An 18,419-nucleotide genomic window follows, 5' to 3' on the forward strand; every position below is an offset into this window, starting at 1 on the left:
CGTTTTGTGATCTATAAATAGCTCTTGATTTCTGTTGGAAAAACTTGTCCTTGCTCACATAAGTTTTCAAGCTTTTAATTGAGTCAAGCGTCCAATTCCACATAAGTTGATTAGAGTGTTCTTAATGTTCTTATACTAGAGTTTGTTTTTCTTTCGAGTTGTAATTGGGGAATGGGGAAGTTCGAGTGAACATTTGTGTATGAGAAAGAGAAGAGAAAGAGAAAAGAGAAAGAGAAAAGAGAAAGAGAAGAGAAAGAGAAGAGAGAACAGAGAAAGAGAAGAGAGAACAGAGAAGTGAGAAGAGAGAACAGAGAAGTGAGAAGAGAGAAAGAGAAGAGAAGAGTAACAAGTTGGGTGACTTGTTCCTCAGGGTCTCAAGTTCGTAGAGGAACTTGAGTTTGAGTCTTTAGCTTGTAATAGGATCATTTGCCCTATTCTAGTGAAGATTCTTTTCCCAAAATCCCAAGTGGTCGTGGTTTTTCTCCTTGTTAGGGCCAAGGAGTTTTCCACGTAAAATCTCTCTTGCATACTTTAGTTCCTTTAGTTAATCTCTCAGTTCCTTTAGCTAACTTAATTTTAATTCCGCAAAAAGTTTGGCTAAACTCTCATACTACAATTCAACCCCCCCTTCTTGTAGTATTCATTGAAACAACAATTGGTATCAGAGCCTAACTTCTAAGAGAATCAGGAAACCCTGAAGAAGAAAGGTCTTGGAGAAAATGAATACTCACGAAAAGCTCGAGGAAGGATACTCAACTCAGAGACCTCCTATGTTCAACGGGAAGTTCTATACCTACTGGAAGAACCGTATGGAGATCTTTATCAAGGCGGAGAACTACCAAGTTTGGAGGGTCATTGAAGTTGGTGATTTCGAAGTCACCAAAACAAATGCTCAGAATGAGGTAATCCCTAAGCCTATGTCTGAATATGAAAAAGAGGATTTTGACAAAATGGAAATCAATGCTATGGCTGTGAAATTGCTCCATTGCGGGCTTGGACCTCATGAACACAATCGTGTTATGGGGTGCAAGAACGCAAAGGAAATCTGGGATTTGCTGCAGATTACTCATGAAGGAACTAATGAGGTTAAACGCTCAAAAATCGATCTACTTATGTCTAAGTATGAAAGATTCGAGATGCAACCTAAGGAAACCATCCAGGAGATGCTAACTCGTTTTACTAACATCATAAATGAGCTGGTTTCCCTTGGTAGACAGATTCCTACAGATGAGCAGGTTAGGAAGGTTCTCAGAAGTCTTCCACAGGACGAGAGATGGAGAGCTAAGGTGACAGCCCTACAGGAAACTAAGGACTTCACCAAGTTCAACATCAAGCAACTTGCTGGCTCTCTCATGACCCACGAGTCGCACCTTGGAGTCAACACTGAAACCATGAGGAACAAGGGGTTGGCTCTGAAAGCAGAGGAGGAGGAAGACTCAGAAGTAGACGAGGATGAAGCTGCCATGATCGTTCGAAGGTTCAAAAGGATATTCAAGAAAGGCCGCACCTCAAGGAACTTCGGGAAAAAGAACTCTAATGCCAAACCTGACTACAGCTGCCACAAGTGTGGATCCCCAGATCACTTTATCAGAGATTGTCCTCTCTGGGAAAATGATAAAGGAAAAGGAAAGGGCAAGGAGCAAGGAAGAGAAAAATTCAGCAAAGCAAACTTTCAAAAGTCGGACATGAGGAAAGCCATGATTGCAGCTTGGGGTGATTCTGACAGTGAAGAAGATGAGGATGACCAACCAGAAGAGGAGACAGCCAATCTGTGTCTGATGGCCAAATCAGATGATGAAAAGGCCAACCTTGAGGAACTCCACAAAGAGGTATTTCTTGATCCTAAACAGCTTAAAACTCTCTCTAAAGATGTCTTAATAGATTTGTGTCTAGAAGAAGAAGAATTCTTTAGAGAAACTTGTGTGAAACTAAATAAGTGTGAGAAGGCTCTTAAGGTTTGCAAGGAACATGGCACTTGGTTGGATACAGCTTATGCCAAGTCCCAAAGCAAATTGCAAGAGCTAAATGATAAGTATGAACACATAAAAGAGATAGCTGATAGAATCAAGAATGAAAGTATTCTTCTGAATGTTGAATTAACTCAGTATAAGCTCATAAATTCTGATATCAGTTCTAGCAGTTCCTCGAGTGATCAGTTGCTTAAATTCAATGTTGATTTTGAAAATCTGAAAAATGAACTTTCGACCTTAAGGAATCAAAAAGATCAACTTGAAAATGAACTGAATGCTAGAAAGGATAGGAGTATTGACCCAAAAGTTATACCCAAATGGATTGCTGAAGCTCAAGGAAAAAGAACAGAAGGACTTGGTTATATGACCAAGAGAAAAGGTAAACAAAAGAAATATGTTGAGCTTCCTAGCATGAAGATGTGTACCTTTTGTGGTAAGACTGGACATCTCTATGGTCAATGTTGGAATAGAGAAGAGGCTAATCAAAGGAATATGAAACAAGTGTGGGTCAAGAAAACTGATATTGCATCCACGTCAAAGGAACCCAAGGAAACCTGGGTTCCTGATACTAATGCTTAGTTTTCTTGCAGGTTCTAGTGAGGGGGAACAACTCGTGGTATCTCGACAGCGGGTGTTCAAAGCATATGACAGGTGATAAATCAAAATTCCTCTCACTAGAAGACTACCCTGGAGGAACAGTAACCTTTGGGGACAATAAGAAGGGCGAGATCATTGGAAAAGGAAAAATTGGAAGATCAAAATCTCATTCCATTGATAATGTGTTCCTGGTCGAGGGCTTAATGCACAATCTGCTCAGTATATCACAATTTTGTGATAAGGGAAACTCTGTAAGCTTTACTTCTGATTCTTGTAACATCATCAACAACAAATCAGGAAAGGTTGTTCTAGAAGGAACAAGAAGAGGGAATACATATACTGTAGACCTCAACTTAATCCCAAGGAACAACCTTACATGTCTGAGTGTTGTTGAAGATGATCCCCTGCTATGGCATAAACGTTTTGGACATGCTAGCTTTTCATTACTTAACAAACTAAGGTCAAGGGACTTGGTTGTGGGACTTCCTATTATCAAGTTCCTACAGAATAAAGTTTGTGATGCATGTGTGAAAGGCAAGCATGTTCGTTCATCTTTTAAATTGAAGAAAATGGTGAGCACTACAAAGCCTTTGGAACTAATCCATATGGACTTGTGTGGTCCCATGAGAATTCAAAGCAGGAGTGGCAAGAAATATGTTTTGGTTATTGTTGATGATTATTCCAAATTCACTTGGGTTATTTTCCTTGCAAGTAAAGATGAAACTTTTGACGAGTTTGTTGCTTTTGCTAAGAAAATACAGAAAATCAGTGGTTACTCACTAGTCCATCTCAGATCAGATCACGGAACTGAATTTGAGAACTCAAGATTCGATGAGTTTTGCAGGGAAAATGGCATGAACCATAACTTCTCAGCTCCAAGAACCCCCCAACAGAATGGGGTCGTGGAAAGGAAGAATCGAACCCTTGTGGAAATGGCTAGAACCATGCTGATTGCAAGTGGATTGCCAAGGAACTTCTGGGCTGAAGCCGTGAATACAGCATGTTACATTCTTAACAGAGTAACAATCAGAAGCATCATCAACAAGACTCCCTATGAACTTTTCAGGGGAAGGAAACCAAACATATCTCATCTTAGGGCCTTTGGTTGTAAGTGCTTTGTACATAATAATGGTAAGAAAAATCTAGGCAAATTTGATGAGAGAAGTGAAGAGGCTATATTTCTTGGATATGCCTCTGATAGCAAAGCTTATAGAGTTTACAATAAGAACTCAATGTGTGTTGAGGAAAGCATTCACATAATATTTGATGAAGTTAATCAGTTTGTGAGTGTACAGGAACAGGAAGAAGATAATGATTTTGAAATAGGATTGATCAGAGACAAAGATGAAGAAGAAGATCAAAAGCAAGCCAAAGAAAAGCATCCTGCAGCAGAAGAAGAACCTCAAGAGAATGAAGACGTTCCTCACCAAGATGAACAGGTGAATGAGGAACAAGCTGAAGAGGAACAAGCGGAGGGAACAGGACAAGAAGCTCCTCAAATTGGAGTTCCAGCAAGGGAATTTCATCCCAAGCCATTCAGGTATAGAGGTTCCCATCCTACTGATCTCATAATCAGTGACATTGGGAAAGGAACTCAAACCAGATCACAAATGAGGAACTTTTGTGCGTTCCAAGCATTTCTATCCATCCTAGAGCCTCGAAATCATCAAGAAGCCTTGGGAGATGCTGACTAGATAGTAGCCATGCAAGAGGAACTAAATGAGTTTGAAAGGAACAAAGTCTGGCACCTTGAGCCAAAGCCTAAGGAAAAGAAGATCATTGGGCTCAAGTGGGTGTTCAGGAACAAGCTGGATGAGCATGGTACCATTGTAAGAAACAAGGCAAGGTTGGTTGTGAAAGGCTATAACCAACAGGAAGGTATTGATTTCGATGAAACCTTTGCTCCAGTAGCTAGATTAGAAGCTATTAGAATCCTAGTAGCTTTTGCTTCTTTTATGGGTTTCAAACTCTATCAAATGGATGTGAAATGTGCTTTTCTAAATGGTTACTTAAATGAGGAGGTGTTCGTAGAACAACCTCCAGGTTTCGAAAATCCTAAGTTTCCAAATCATGTCTTCAAGCTTGATAAAGCTCTTTATGGGCTTAAGCAAGCACCAAGAGCCTGGTATGAAAGGCTCTCAAAGTTCCTCCTGAAAAATGATTTCAAAAGAGGAAAGGTTGATAAAACCCTTTTTCTTAAATCTAGAGGAACTGATTTGTTGGTAGTACAGATTTATGTTGATGATATTATATTTGGTGCTACTAACAATGGTTTGTGCAAGTACTTTGCTGAGCTAATGGGTGGTGAATTTGAGATGAGCATGATGGGTGAACTAAATTTCTTCCTTGGACTCCAAATAAAGCAAACAGCAGAAGGAATAATGATTCACCAGCAGAAGTACATCAAGGAACTTCTGAAGAAGTACAACATGGAGAATGTCAAGACAAATCACACACCTATGGGAACAGCAACGAGACTTGATGATGATCCACAAGGAACAAGTGTGGATCAAACGACTTATAGAGGTATGATTGGTTCATTGCTATATCTAACAGCCAGTAGGCCTGACATCTCTTTTAGTGTTGGATTGTGTGCTAGATTTCAGTCTAACCCTAAGGAATCTCATCTAACGGCTGTTAAGAGAATTTTGAGATACCTCAAAGGAACAGATAACCTGTGTCTGTTCTATCCTAGAAGTGATGACTTTATGCTTAGAGGATTTACTGATGCTGACTATGCTGGTGACTTAGTCAACAGGAAAAGCACCTCAGGTATGGTTCAGTTCCTTGGCTCTTGTCTAGTTTCTTGGGGTTCCAAGAAACAAAATACTGTTGCATTGTCTACTGCAGAGGCTGAGTATGTAGCAGCAGCTGCTTGTTGCTCTCAAGTCCTTTGGATCAAACAACAGTTGCGTGACTTTGGTATTAAATTTAATTGCATTACTATCTATTGTGATAACACTAGTGCAATTTGCATATCTAAAGATCCAGTCCATCATTCAAGAGTCAAGCATATTCATATAAGGCATCATTTCCTTAAGGATAATGTTGAAAAGGGTTTAATTAAGTTAGATTTCTGCCAAACTGACAATCAAATTGCAGATATATTAACTAAGCCCTTGAATAGAGAAAGGCATGAGAAGATGAGAATGGAACTTGGGATGATTAAGTTATACTAAGAGAAATGCATCAAGTTCCCTCAGGTATGAAACTCAAACTGACGTGCTTAAACTATTGTATACTGTGCACAAGTGTTATATGTTTAATTACATAGTTAAGGCAAGTTGTGAGCAGGAGTAACATTTACTAATGGGCATGTAAATTTGAAAGTCATAGATATTAGAAGTCCAAAATTGATTGCATGAGCCTTATTGAATTGTTCCGTGTATCAAGTTGTATTTGCAAGCAATTTCATTGAATTCAAAAGATAAAATTGTTGTGTTTATCTGATCTTCAAAATTCAAATTTTTTATCTAAACACTAAATTCGGATGAATATATCAAAATTCATCATTATCTTTTGTTCAAAAGTTGCCCACATCCATTACTCTCTTGAAACACAATTTACGTTTCCCTAAGCAATAAATAGGAGTGTCAAATCAACTAAATTCACCTCACCTCCCAAACGACACCTCACTTATTCACTCCCTCAAGTTACCTCCACCATAAAAACATGTCAGCCTCACCAAAATTTACATCACTCAAAAATTACCTTCTCTCTCATCACTCCGATCAAAATTTCTCACCAATGTCTGTCTCACCAAAAACCCAAACTAAAGCCAAAGAAATCACAAACCCTATTCCAGAAATCACCATGGAAATCATCCCCGAAACTCGAAATCCTGAGCCTCAAAAGAAGGAATCTCCTACTGAGTCCAATTCTTCCCGGAAAAGGAAAATCGAGGACATGCAAGAAGAGGAAGAAAGCGTTTCGGAGATGGGTGTCAACTATCGAGACAAGCCTGCTTCTATGAAGAAACAGGAGAAAATCAGCGAGCACTTTGTGACAGGTTTGGCACTTAATTTACCTTGGTGTAAATCTGTTAAGCTTTATGAATTGTTGGATTTGCTTGAAGCTCAAAATTGGGTGAATCTGTTGGGTGAGTGTTTTAATCGAAGTTTGTATGTTGATGCTATGAAAGATTTTTGCAAAAGCTTTAAGTACTCTAAGGGTACTATTCACTGCTGTGTGTATGGGAAGGCTATTGAGTTTGATGCTATGTATCTGGCTGAATTGTTTGATGTGCCTAATACTGGGTATGATATTTATTTCAAAAATAATGTGATAAGGAACCCGATTCCTGATGCTAATATTGATGAAATAGTGGAGTATTTAGGAGGTGACCCGGAGGAAACCTACATAAACCACAATGTCCTAACCCCTCTTGACAAAATCCTGCTAAAATTTGTGTTCAATAACATAATCCCTCGCTCTCAAAAGAGAGACAGTGCAAACAAGCTTGATTCTGTCCTAATCTACTGCCTAGCCAAAAAGATCCAAATTAACTTTCCCTCTATCATGATCCAACACCTATCTCATTGTGTTCCTAAAGGCTGGAAGGTTGGATATGGTAACCTACTCACTTATGTGTTTGAAAGCTTTGGCATTTCCTTTGCTGACAAAGAACCCCTGCCCCTCAAAAACACTGAATACATACAACCCATTTTCCTTGAAAACCATAAGATGAAAGTTGTAGATGGGTGTTTTGAAGTTGTGCAGGAAGAAAGGAGGCCAAAAGACGTAGGTGGTCCAGTTGAGGGGGAAGTAGGAGAAGATCAGGCAAGAGAGGCAATAGGGAATGTTGTTCAGGAGCTGCAGGAACAGGAGGAGGAAGAGGAAAGGCAGGTGGAAGAGGTAGTTGAAACAGGGGGAAGGAAGAAAAGAAAGAGTTTGAGGTTGATGAAGAAAAAGGAGACCTCTGCCCCCATTTGCATTGATATCTCAAGGGTGCAAGAGGATTTGCAGAAAGTCACAAGCTCTCCTATTTCGGGCAAGTATACATCTACAGGTACAGGTTTTGCAGCTTTCAGTTCCCCACCTAAGGTTCCCAGCGAAGATGTGAAGGAGATGAAGGAGATGCTCCAGAAATTGCTGAAGGAACAAGAGCAGTCAAAGGTGAAAATGGAGGAACTGAAGAAGAGTGTGCTCACTCTAAATGCTGATGTGAAGGAACTAGTCACGAGCTCAGAACAGGGGAGACTGTCCACAGTGAAGGACATTGTGTCTCAAATCAGCAAGAAGCTTGAGGATCTTGCTGTTGATGATGACCAGAGCACTGCTTCCTAACCTCTCTTTCCTTGCAGCCTTTTTATGTTGATGAAACTTTTGTTTATTTGTTTTTGGAAACAATTTTTAAATTTGGTCTGTAATATTTTGGGCACTCTGTTTTTTTTTGTGAACTTGCAAATTTGGTACATTGGCCGATGTTTTAAATCGGTTTTGGATGATGAATGTCTACAATGCTTTTGCCTATATGCTTTGTGAATGTTTTCTCTATATATGCATGCTTCTTGTCTTAACACTAGACCACTTGATGGTGCTGTGTTATGGTATACTATTGTTTGTGTGTTGGTTTTTGATAATGCCAAAAGGGGGAAAAGATGCAAACTATCCCAAGGAAACTTAATCATTCTATGGTCTCTGTTCGAAGTCTTCTCAGCAAGCCTACTTCTCTACAGGAAGGTATATTGTATATACAAGTTTTTCCATTTTTTGCATTTTTCTTGTTTTTGTTCTCTGTTTATTTTTCTTTTCTATTTTCTAGTTTTAGTTAAGTAGTTTATTTATGCAATGCATTATATTTTTGCATTTTCTTTCTTTAGTTTAGGGTGGATTATCTTTGTTTCCTTGTAAGTAAGTTTGGATTGTTTGTCATCATCAAAAAGGGGGAATATTGTTGGACTTAATGATTTTGATGATGACACAACCTCACTTACTTACATACTAATAAAGGCTTGATTGTTTGAGTGTGTGATCAGTGCAAAGACTAGGAGAATTAAGTGTCGAGCAAAGATACCATGAGGAACAGGAAAGCCAGAAACAAAACTATCCAAAAAGAAGAGTTCCCTCACAGGAACTAGCGCTTCAGAAATGAAGACTGGAGAAGAGAAGGTTCCCTCAGGGAACAGAAGCTTCAGAGAAGAAGCATCACCAGAGAAGAGAAGTTCCTTCCAAGGAACAGAAGCCTCGGAGTAGAAGCTTCATCAGAGAACATGAAGACTAAATATATTTTTATATATTTTAGGATTTATGTAAGTATAAGATATTAAATGACACTCGAAAAATCTGTGTGGAATTGGTCTAAGAAGATAAAATTGTGCATGCTAGTTTTTAGGAAAACGGTTGCAATCTAAAACGTTTATCTTTTGAAAGGGATTTTATTTCTTTCTGAATTTCGAAAATATCTTGTGCAAAAAGATTTTATTTTATTTTCTTATTTTCGAAATTATCTTCTGAAAAAATAAAATCACCATGTTTTCCAAAACTTGCGGCCTACTCTCCCACGTTCTTCTTCAAGTCGTGGTTCTGCAAAATTGAGGAGTTCATGGTTCCTTAAATTAAGGGACATGATCTTCTTAGTGGGCATGAGTAGTGGCGTAATGGGTTTGCAGCACAATGAAGTTCTTCCAAGGCGTTTTGTGATCTATAAATAGCTCTTGATTTCTGTTGGAAAAACTTGTCCTTGCTCACATAAGTTTTCAAGCTTTTAATTGAGTCAAGCGTCCAATTCCACATAAGTTGATTAGAGTGTTCTTAATGTTCTTATACTAGAGTTTGTTTTTCTTTCGAGTTGTAATTGGGGAATGGGGAAGTTCGAGTGAACATTTGTGTATGAGAAAGAGAAGAGAAAGAGAAAAGAGAAAGAGAAAAGAGAAAGAGAAGAGAAAGAGAAGAGAGAACAGAGAAAGAGAAGAGAGAACAGAGAAGTGAGAAGAGAGAACAGAGAAGTGAGAAGAGAGAAAGAGAAGAGAAGAGTAACAAGTTGGGTGACTTGTTCCTCAGGGTCTCAAGTTCGTAGAGGAACTTGAGTTTGAGTCTTTAGCTTGTAATAGGATCATTTGCCCTATTCTAGTGAAGATTCTTTTCCCAAAATCCCAAATGGTCGTGGTTTTTCTCCTTGTTAGGGCCAAGGAGTTTTCCACGTAAAATCTCTCTTGCATACTTTAGTTCCTTTAGTTAATCTCTCAGTTCCTTTAGCTAACTTAATTTTAATTCCGCAAAAAGTTTGGCTAAACTCTCATACTACAATTCAACCCCCCCTTCTTGTAGTATTCATTGAAACAACAATTGGTTTGGATTGTGATTCTCTTAGTTTGTTATTCATAGTGAACCTTAGCTTAACAATTAGGAGATAGCTCTTTGATTCTAATTGATAACTCTTATCATTAGTCTTCACAACCTTTGATTGGCATGATCTTCTCAAGTTGTTGCAATTGTCATGATTACTTGTTGATCCCATTCCTAGTGTTTCATTAGTTTAGTTGTTTGTTTTGTTAATTGTTAGTGTTACCTCTTACCTTTGACTTCGACCTAGCTTAGGCGCATAATTGAGAGTGCTTGAATATTACCGTTCCTTTGGGTTCGACCCTTGACTTACCTCTATACTCGTATTTAGGTTTGTTAAGTGTTTATAAATTTGTTTAGCTCTAGGGAAGATTAGATAACGATCTACATTTTCCCTACGTCAATGACACCAACGACTGCTATAGTCTCAAGCAGACTTTGGACCGTCTCGCTGACAAGGGGGTGCTAATATCCTATGTCTTGAAGTCCAAAGCGACTGTCAAGACGAATCCGAGACAGTCGTCTAAGACTGTCCACCCTGCTAGTAGTTCGAACACTGACAAGGAACCGGTCTACACTATAGTAGGCGGATTCGCAAGTGGTGGCCCGACCATCCGGGGCACTAAGGATCATCTGAAGATGATCCATTCTGTTGATGATGGACAGGCATTTGCTAGTGGTACTTTCCCAGACGTCCTCATCACTGAGAAGGATCGGGGCAAAGTCTGCCGACTGGATGACGACCCGGTCATCATTGAATGTAAGGTCGCCAACCAGCTGGTTGGTCGGATCCTTATAGACACTGGTAGCTCCTCTGACCTCATCAGCTACAAGTGTCTGTCCAAGCTGAATTACAAGCTGGACAATCTGCGCGACATCTCACACCCTCTTGTTGGTTTCGGGGCAGGGGTCGTGCACTGAGTCGGAGAAATTGACTTACCCATCCGGCTAGGGCAAAAGGGAAAAGAGCGGCATATAATCGTCTGGTTTTTGGTGGTTGAAGAGCTGACCTCCTATAACATTATTCTGGGTCGTCCCACTCTGAACGAGTGCAAGGCCATCATCATCCCAGCTCTCATGTTGATAAAATATGAAAAGGATGATGGCTTTGTTAGCTTCCTGAACGGGGATCAGAAGACGGTAAGGGAGTGTTACCTCTCAGACATCAAACCAACGGCTGCTGCAGCCGGCCCTGTGAAGGAGCCAATAGACCTTGACGATGTCAAGGACTCTGACCCAACCCCACCAGCAGCCGGAAAGAAAAGAAAAGCTGATCAGCTGGTGGAGGTGAAGAATGAGAAGAAATAACAATCACTACCCGAGGAACGGTCAGATGAACTCCGTCCTCAGTCGGCTGGTGATCATATTGATATTCCTCTGGGCGACAGCCGTCTAGAGTGAACTGTTAAGGTGGGGACGTCTGCCTTTGAAAGGTTGGGTGCAGACATTTTTGCATTTGAAGTGGAAGAGATACCAGGCATCAGCCCGGATCTCACTGTCCACAAGCTCGCTGTGGATCCTAAAAAGAAACCCATTCGGCAAAAGAAAAGAAATCACAGCGAGGAAAGAAATCAGGCGGCAGCTGCCGAGGTCAAAAAGCTATTAGACGCTGGGTTCATTCGGCCATGTAACTTCCCTGATTGGGTTACAAACGTTGTGCTCGTGAAAAAGCCGAATGGTACCTGGCGCATGTGTGTAGATTACATTGACTTAAATAAGGCATGTCCAAAGGATAGTTACCCGCTTCCAAAGATCGACAGCCTGGTCGACTCGACAGTTGGGCATGCCTTGATGAGTTTTATGGATGCCTACTCAGGTTTCCATCAGATACCTCTGTGGAAAAAAGATCAAGAGAAGACGGCCTTCGTCACTGATCAGGGGTTATTTTGTTTTACTGTGATGCCGTTTGGCTTGAAGAATGCGCCGGCTACTTTCCAACGGATGATTAATACTGTCTTCATTAATCAAATTGGGAGCAATGTAGAGGTGTACATTGATGACATGATAATCAAATCCAAGCTACAGACGGATCACCTTGCTGATCTCCGAGAAACCTTCACCACACTCAGGCGGCATAAGGTCATGTTAAATCCCAAGAAATGTGTTTTTGGTGTTGAGTCTGGGAAGTTTCCCGGATTCCTGATTGATCAAAGGGGGATAGAGGCTAACCCCGAAAAGATACAGGCAGTAATTGACATGAAGTCACCCCGCATTGTCAAGGAAGTTCAGAACCTCACCAGTTGCCTGGCGGCATTGGGAAGATTTCTTAGCCGGTCAGGTGACAAGTGCCTTTATTTCTTCTAGGTAATTAGGAAGAAGACAAGGTTTGAATGGGGAGATGATGCTGAGGCAACCTTTCAGAAACTGAAAGAACATTTACACTCTTTGCCAAGGCTTGTTAGACCTCTGCTGAAGTGTGTTACCCCAAAAAACAATCAGACGGATGCACTGTCAAAACTGGCATCCTCCGCCTCCTGTGATACGCCTCGGTTAGTCGTTTGGGATGTTAAGGAAAAACGAAGTATAACTGGAGAAGAGCCTATTGGAATACTTGACCGAAGCTCTACCTTGATGAATGACATCCGGGCATATCTTCAAGACGGCACGCTGCCTGATTCACCGCAGGAAGTGGCTGTCCTGAAGAAGCGAGCAGCAAACTTCGAAATAAGAAACGAAGTACTATTCAAGGCGGGTTTCTTAAAGCCGCTGCTGAAGCGTGTTACCCCAGAAAAGGGCAGGAAGTTCTCGAAGAGCTGCATGCGGGATAAGGCGGTAGATCCCTGGCTGTCAGGACCAGGCGGCAAGGTTACTTCTGGCCCACTCTTGAGTCAAACGCCATGGAGATGGTAAAAAAATGTGACAAGTGTCAAAGGTTTGGCAAGCTTATCCATTAGCCGACAACTGACCTGACAGCAATCCACAACCCAGTCCCGTTTAGTAAATAGGGCATGGACATTCTGGGTCCTTACACGCCTACACCAGGCGGAAAGCGATATATTTTGGTGGCTGTGGATTACTTCACCAAGTGGGTGGAGGCAGAGGCAGTCAAGAGCATCAAGACAAAGGATGTCATCTCCTTCATTTAGAAGAACATCATCACCCGGTTTGGGGTACCTATGTCTATGGTGTTTGATAATGGCCCTCAGTTTGAAACGCCTCAGCTCAAGACTTGGTTAGGAGATCAAGGGATCTCACATTGTCTTGTATCCGTCGACCGACCCCAAGCAAACGGCCAAGTTGAAGCCTTCAACAAACTCATCTCAAACGGCATCAAAAAGAAAATTGAAAGAGCCGGTGGTTTATGGGCTGAGGAATTAATTCATGTCCTATGGGCCATCCGGACAACTAAAAAAGGGGCAACCGGTGAAACCCCATTTCTCATGGTATACGGTGCTGAAGCCGTCTTGCCCATCGAACATTATGAGCCGACTCTACGAGTCATGCTATACGATGAAGAGGCAAACTGGGAGGTCATGCGGCTAGCATTGGACTCACTTCCGGAACGCAGGGGCAATGCCGCCTTGCATCATGAGATCTACCGTCTGAGAATGACCCGTGCCTACAATAAAAGAGTACACAAACGGCCCTTGAAAGTTGGGGACTTTATGTTACGGAAAATGGAGGCAACCGGTAGGACCAATGAGCATGGAAAGCTAACTCCTAATTAGGAAGGCCCCTACCGGATTTATGAAGAAGTAAGAGATGGTACCTACCGCCTAGAAACTCAAGATGGCAGGCGAATGCTTAGAACTTGGAATGTAGACAACTTAAAAAATTACTACTTCTGAGACTTGTAAATTTTTGTAAATGAAAAGCCTATCAATGAAAAAGTTGCTTTCTATTTTCAATACTGTTATTTATTTCTTTATATACGTGCACAATGTTTAAAGCATCGCCTGTGCAATGCACAAATGGTCGACTGCCACAATACTAAAATTAAACTAAGTTAAAAAACTTAGTGGCTAAATTAATGTCCAAAAGACATGAGGCCAATGGGTGGATGATACTTATTTTATAAATCCAGGTGGAATCGTCGCAGAGAGTATCTCCCATCGGGGTGACAAAGTTCTCTACAAACTCATACAGACGGCAAAGATTGAACGACCTAATTGGTCAACTCACAGCCGTTTGCTTAGAATAATCTAAAGAACGACTAAGTTTTCGAGAACCAGATGTCCAAAGACATCAGCCGGTGACCGTCTGAAGTTCTAACTTATATTATTTTTCGAAATTATGCAAGTCCTCCCAATGGGGAAAAAGGACATTGAGCATAATTGGATTACAAGTACCCTAGGCGGAGAAGAGGAAGTTTAGTATAACTATTCCACCGCCTGGGCTAACGGTTGTTTTCTTGTATGAGTGGACGGCTGTGTACTTGGTTTGGGGCAATTAATACTGTGATTAATTGACTTGAGAACCTTTCTTACTCTTTGAATTATCAAAAGTTCCCAAGCCAATCAATCAACAAAGTACTGAAACCAACCACACAACCGCCTAGGGGAAAGTACAACAGGTTTATTATCAGCCACATCCTCTCAAAGAGTTGGGCAAAAACTCAAGTGTATATATATATATATATATATATATATATATATATATATATATATGCAAAATTCAAACGCAAAAGTAATGCAGAAATTGGAATAATTAATTGAACAAAACCGACTCAGTCGGTATATTTCATAAATTCAAGACCGACCAAATGGCCGGATGATAATATTATCCGGATATACATCCGGGTCAAAGCAAGTAAAATAAAATTGTTGATTTACTCGACTCCTTAGTCGATAAAAAACACAGATACACGGCGCGCAGGCCGGAGAAAATAAGGTTGGCATATTGCTGCAGAAAATACACGGATTGTTGAACTAAGACTATTGAGTTTGCTCCGGTTGGGAGGATTGCTTTGGTTTACTGAACGAGGGCTTGATCAGTCTGATTCCCCGCCTTCTCTTCTTCTTCATCAGAAGCAATCTCAATACCCTATTCTAAGGCCCATTCCTTGAACGGAGGCGGTGCCTGCTCCTTCAAGACCTCAACATCATACATTGTTGTGACATACTCATACCTCAGCCGGAGATACTTAAAGTCAGGCCCAAGGTGAACGAGATCCCAAGCCAGCCTCAGGCGTGATAGGAATGGTGTCCTTCGAACAAGTGTATTACTCTGGTAGAGGGTGTCGAGCTACTGAAAAGCTATTTATTCAGTAAGTTCAAGTGATCGGAATGCCTAGGTGGAGGCCTCTTCTGATCAGTAATATTAATGCATAATTGATTACAGCTTAATCTCGACTGAACCCTTCCGGTTACACCCAAGAAACTAACGATCTGAAACGACGAATCAATTCGGAAGGAATTGATGAGTCGCTCGAGTAATTAATATTTAGACGTCGGAAATCGAGCTAGGAGCACCGAAAACCGAGTGTCGCAAGTCTAGTCGAATTAATTCGAGACGAGACGGTAAAATCACTAATTAATCAAAAGTTTACCGAAATACCCCTAGTATCGGAATGCCTCGAGCAAACCGAGTGCTAGGGGCATTTGGTATAGCCAAGGTGGCTAGCAAACGCACCATGCCGAGCCTAGGCTGGCTGGTGCGTGCTAGCGCACCACGGCTAGCAAGGCTGCCAGCACATGGCTAGCAAGCCATGCTAGCATGTGCGTGGCAGCCCGCATCCACCCAACAGCATTGCGCATATGGCGTGCTAACATAGTAGTCATACCGCAACGGATAGTAGTAGGGCCAGCACAGATGGCGCGCCAGCCCGAAGTAGCATGGCACACATGGGTTGCGCCGGCCACGCTAGCAGCAGCCAGCTGCACACCAAGCACCAGCTAGGGGCTGCTTGGGTGCTTGGCTTGGCCTGCCACATGCCAACTACTAGTTGAGGCAAGTGGAGCATGAGGGCTGGTTTTCTTAAGCCTTGGGGATTAAGTTTGGTCCCCCCCCCCCTTTCCCTTGTGGTCCTTACCTAACCCCTCCTCTAGTGTGCCACTTGTTGATTAATTAGTTGTTGGCTATTTTCTTTTGTTTTTGATTTAAAAATAAAAGGAGAAAATTGATTTCACCAACTCTCCCACATTGATGGGAGAGTGGATTCTCACTTGAGTTTCCCTATAAATACCCAACTTGGGATTTGGGAAAACTCACTTGAGTAAGAGCTCAATTAGGCATCTCCACTTGAGAGAAAACCTATAAACTCATAAATTACCCGGGTAGTCTTTTTGGTCAGACTTGGCTAACCTCCAAGTATTGGATCGGTCGGGTCGAGTCGTGGGTGGACTTTTGTTGGAGGTCCTTGCCATTTGTGAGGCTCGGCTTTTCTCAAGTAAGAGCTTCATCCGGGTGAGCGGAGCACGCTACAAGGGTAATTTAGTCTTTTCTATATTCTTGTTATTTGTGCATTTTTTTTATATTAATTGTGAGTTTGTTCTTGGGCTCGGGTTTTATTTCCGCGGTGAGTCGGACTCATCAAAACCCAACAGCGGTATCGGAGCCTTGTTCATTTATTTTTATAAAAAATAATTTTCAAGGTGTTTTTAATGATTTATTTTTCTGGTTTATGTTGCAAAAGATTAGTAGCTCGGTTTTATTAATTTAAAACCCGTTTTAAAGCTGATTATGGCCCCAAACCCAAATTTTCGCCCAAAAATAGTGAATTCTGGAAATGTTTTTACCCTTTTAGGGCTGTAAAAAAAAGGCCAAAATCTGATCAGAAATGCCTTTTTTCGAGGGTTTTTCGTTTTGACGAAAAATTTTAAATCTTTTAACCTTGAATCTTAATGGCATATTTATGGTGATTATGTATATGGTTCTTTCCTTAATGTTTTTGCATTTTTTGACCTATTTCAGCATGGTTACTTTGTAGTAATTAGTGCTTGAAATATTGGTTAAAATTTTCACATAATTGCAAATCCATTGCATTAAGTGTGAAAAATTTATTCTTTGTGGCTTCTAAGTACTAAAGATCCAATCTTTAATTGTTTTAAGTGGTTGGAACTTTGAGTTACTAAATTCCATGAATTTTTGTTGAATTTTTGATTTAATAATGTATTAAGTTGGATTGGAATCATAAAGTTTGAATCTTGTGATAGAAATTTCATTTATCTTCATATTGGAAGAAATAATTTTTCAAGGATTCACAAGTTAAAGTTGGAATCTTTATTTTGAATTTTATGTTCATAATTCCAACTCCCTTTTATTTTGTCAAATCTCATGATTAATTTAAATTAATTAAATTAATAGTGAGTATTGCCTTATTTATTTTATTGCACCAAGTTGAACCAATTTTATTAAAGAAAAGTTTTTGGGAATAATTTTGGTTGTGTGCACTTTGATGAATTTTTATTTAAGTTGGACTTGTTATGATTTTTCATTTTTGCTCATTAAATTAATTCTAAATCAATTTGGAATTAATTAATTAAAGTCAGGCAAAAATTCGGGTTCAATCTCGAGAGTGTAGCACGTAAACCAAGGCATATCACCCTCGGCCAGCCGGGCTGCTAAGCAGCCCACATGTGGCTTCCAAGGGGTTAGTGCGCTTGGTGCGCGCCATACACTTCAAGGCGTGGCTTCTGCCTGCTGACCAGCAACATGGCGTACCATGCCCATCCAGCAAGCCGCAACCCTACACAGCAGCTGCTGCTGGCATAGCGTGCTGCTGTGCGCGCATGGGTGTGCATGGCCTGGCTGGGGTGCGTGATGTTGTCTTAGTGTGGGGAGAATATGTGAGTGTGTGCGTTTTTGTGCGTTGCGAAGGGGGCAAGCAGCCTTGTGCGTGCTGCCTTGCACCTTGCAACCCGCAGCAAACGCTGAAGGCTTGGCCTAGCAAGTGCTGCGTGAGGTGGTGCGAGAGCACGCACCAAGCCGCATTTTCCGAGGGTTGCTAGGCACCCTTGGCTAGCAAAGGTCCGCACCTAACTAGTCACCGTGCGCGAACCGCTTGCGTGCAATTGGCTACGTGTTTGCTAATTTTTCCATTTTAATTATTTTAGTTAATTTAATTATATTTGGCTTTAATTATTTTCATAAAATTTTTGAGTCTAGGCCTCGGTTTTGAGCGGCATTAAAAAAAAATTATTTTGACAAAATTTTGGGTTTACCAGCTTAATTAATTGGATAAATTAAGATGGATGCAAAATTTAGTGGGAATTTCAATATTTTAATTGCGCTAAATTACATAATCAGTTAAACAACTTGAACTAGTTTTAATTAGGCGCGTTAATCGGTTTAAAAACTTAAATTAGTTACTAGTTTACGCGTGTTTGTGCATTGTTACATGTTTATCGTTGTAAAATGCATGGGCCATTCACAAATAGTGAATGGATGAATGGAATGTGTATTCTCCTGTAGGTTTTATAAAAATGGCAACTAGTGGGGCCCGATTAGGATTGAAAATACGGACTGCGTTCCGTCTAGTATTTTTGTAAATCTAAATACGGTCTGCGAACCGTTGAGTATTTTTGTACCTTAATATTTAGATTAGTCCTAATCGTAGATACTAGTATTTGCATTATTTTAGTAATGTCTTGAAGACGAAGGTTCTTGGAAGACGAAGCCATGAAGTTG

This window comes from Chenopodium album, chromosome 11 (genome assembly GCF_948465745.1).
Source record: "Chenopodium album chromosome 11, dcCheAlbu1.1, whole genome shotgun sequence".
Classification (NCBI taxonomy): domain Eukaryota; kingdom Viridiplantae; phylum Streptophyta; class Magnoliopsida; order Caryophyllales; family Amaranthaceae; genus Chenopodium; species Chenopodium album.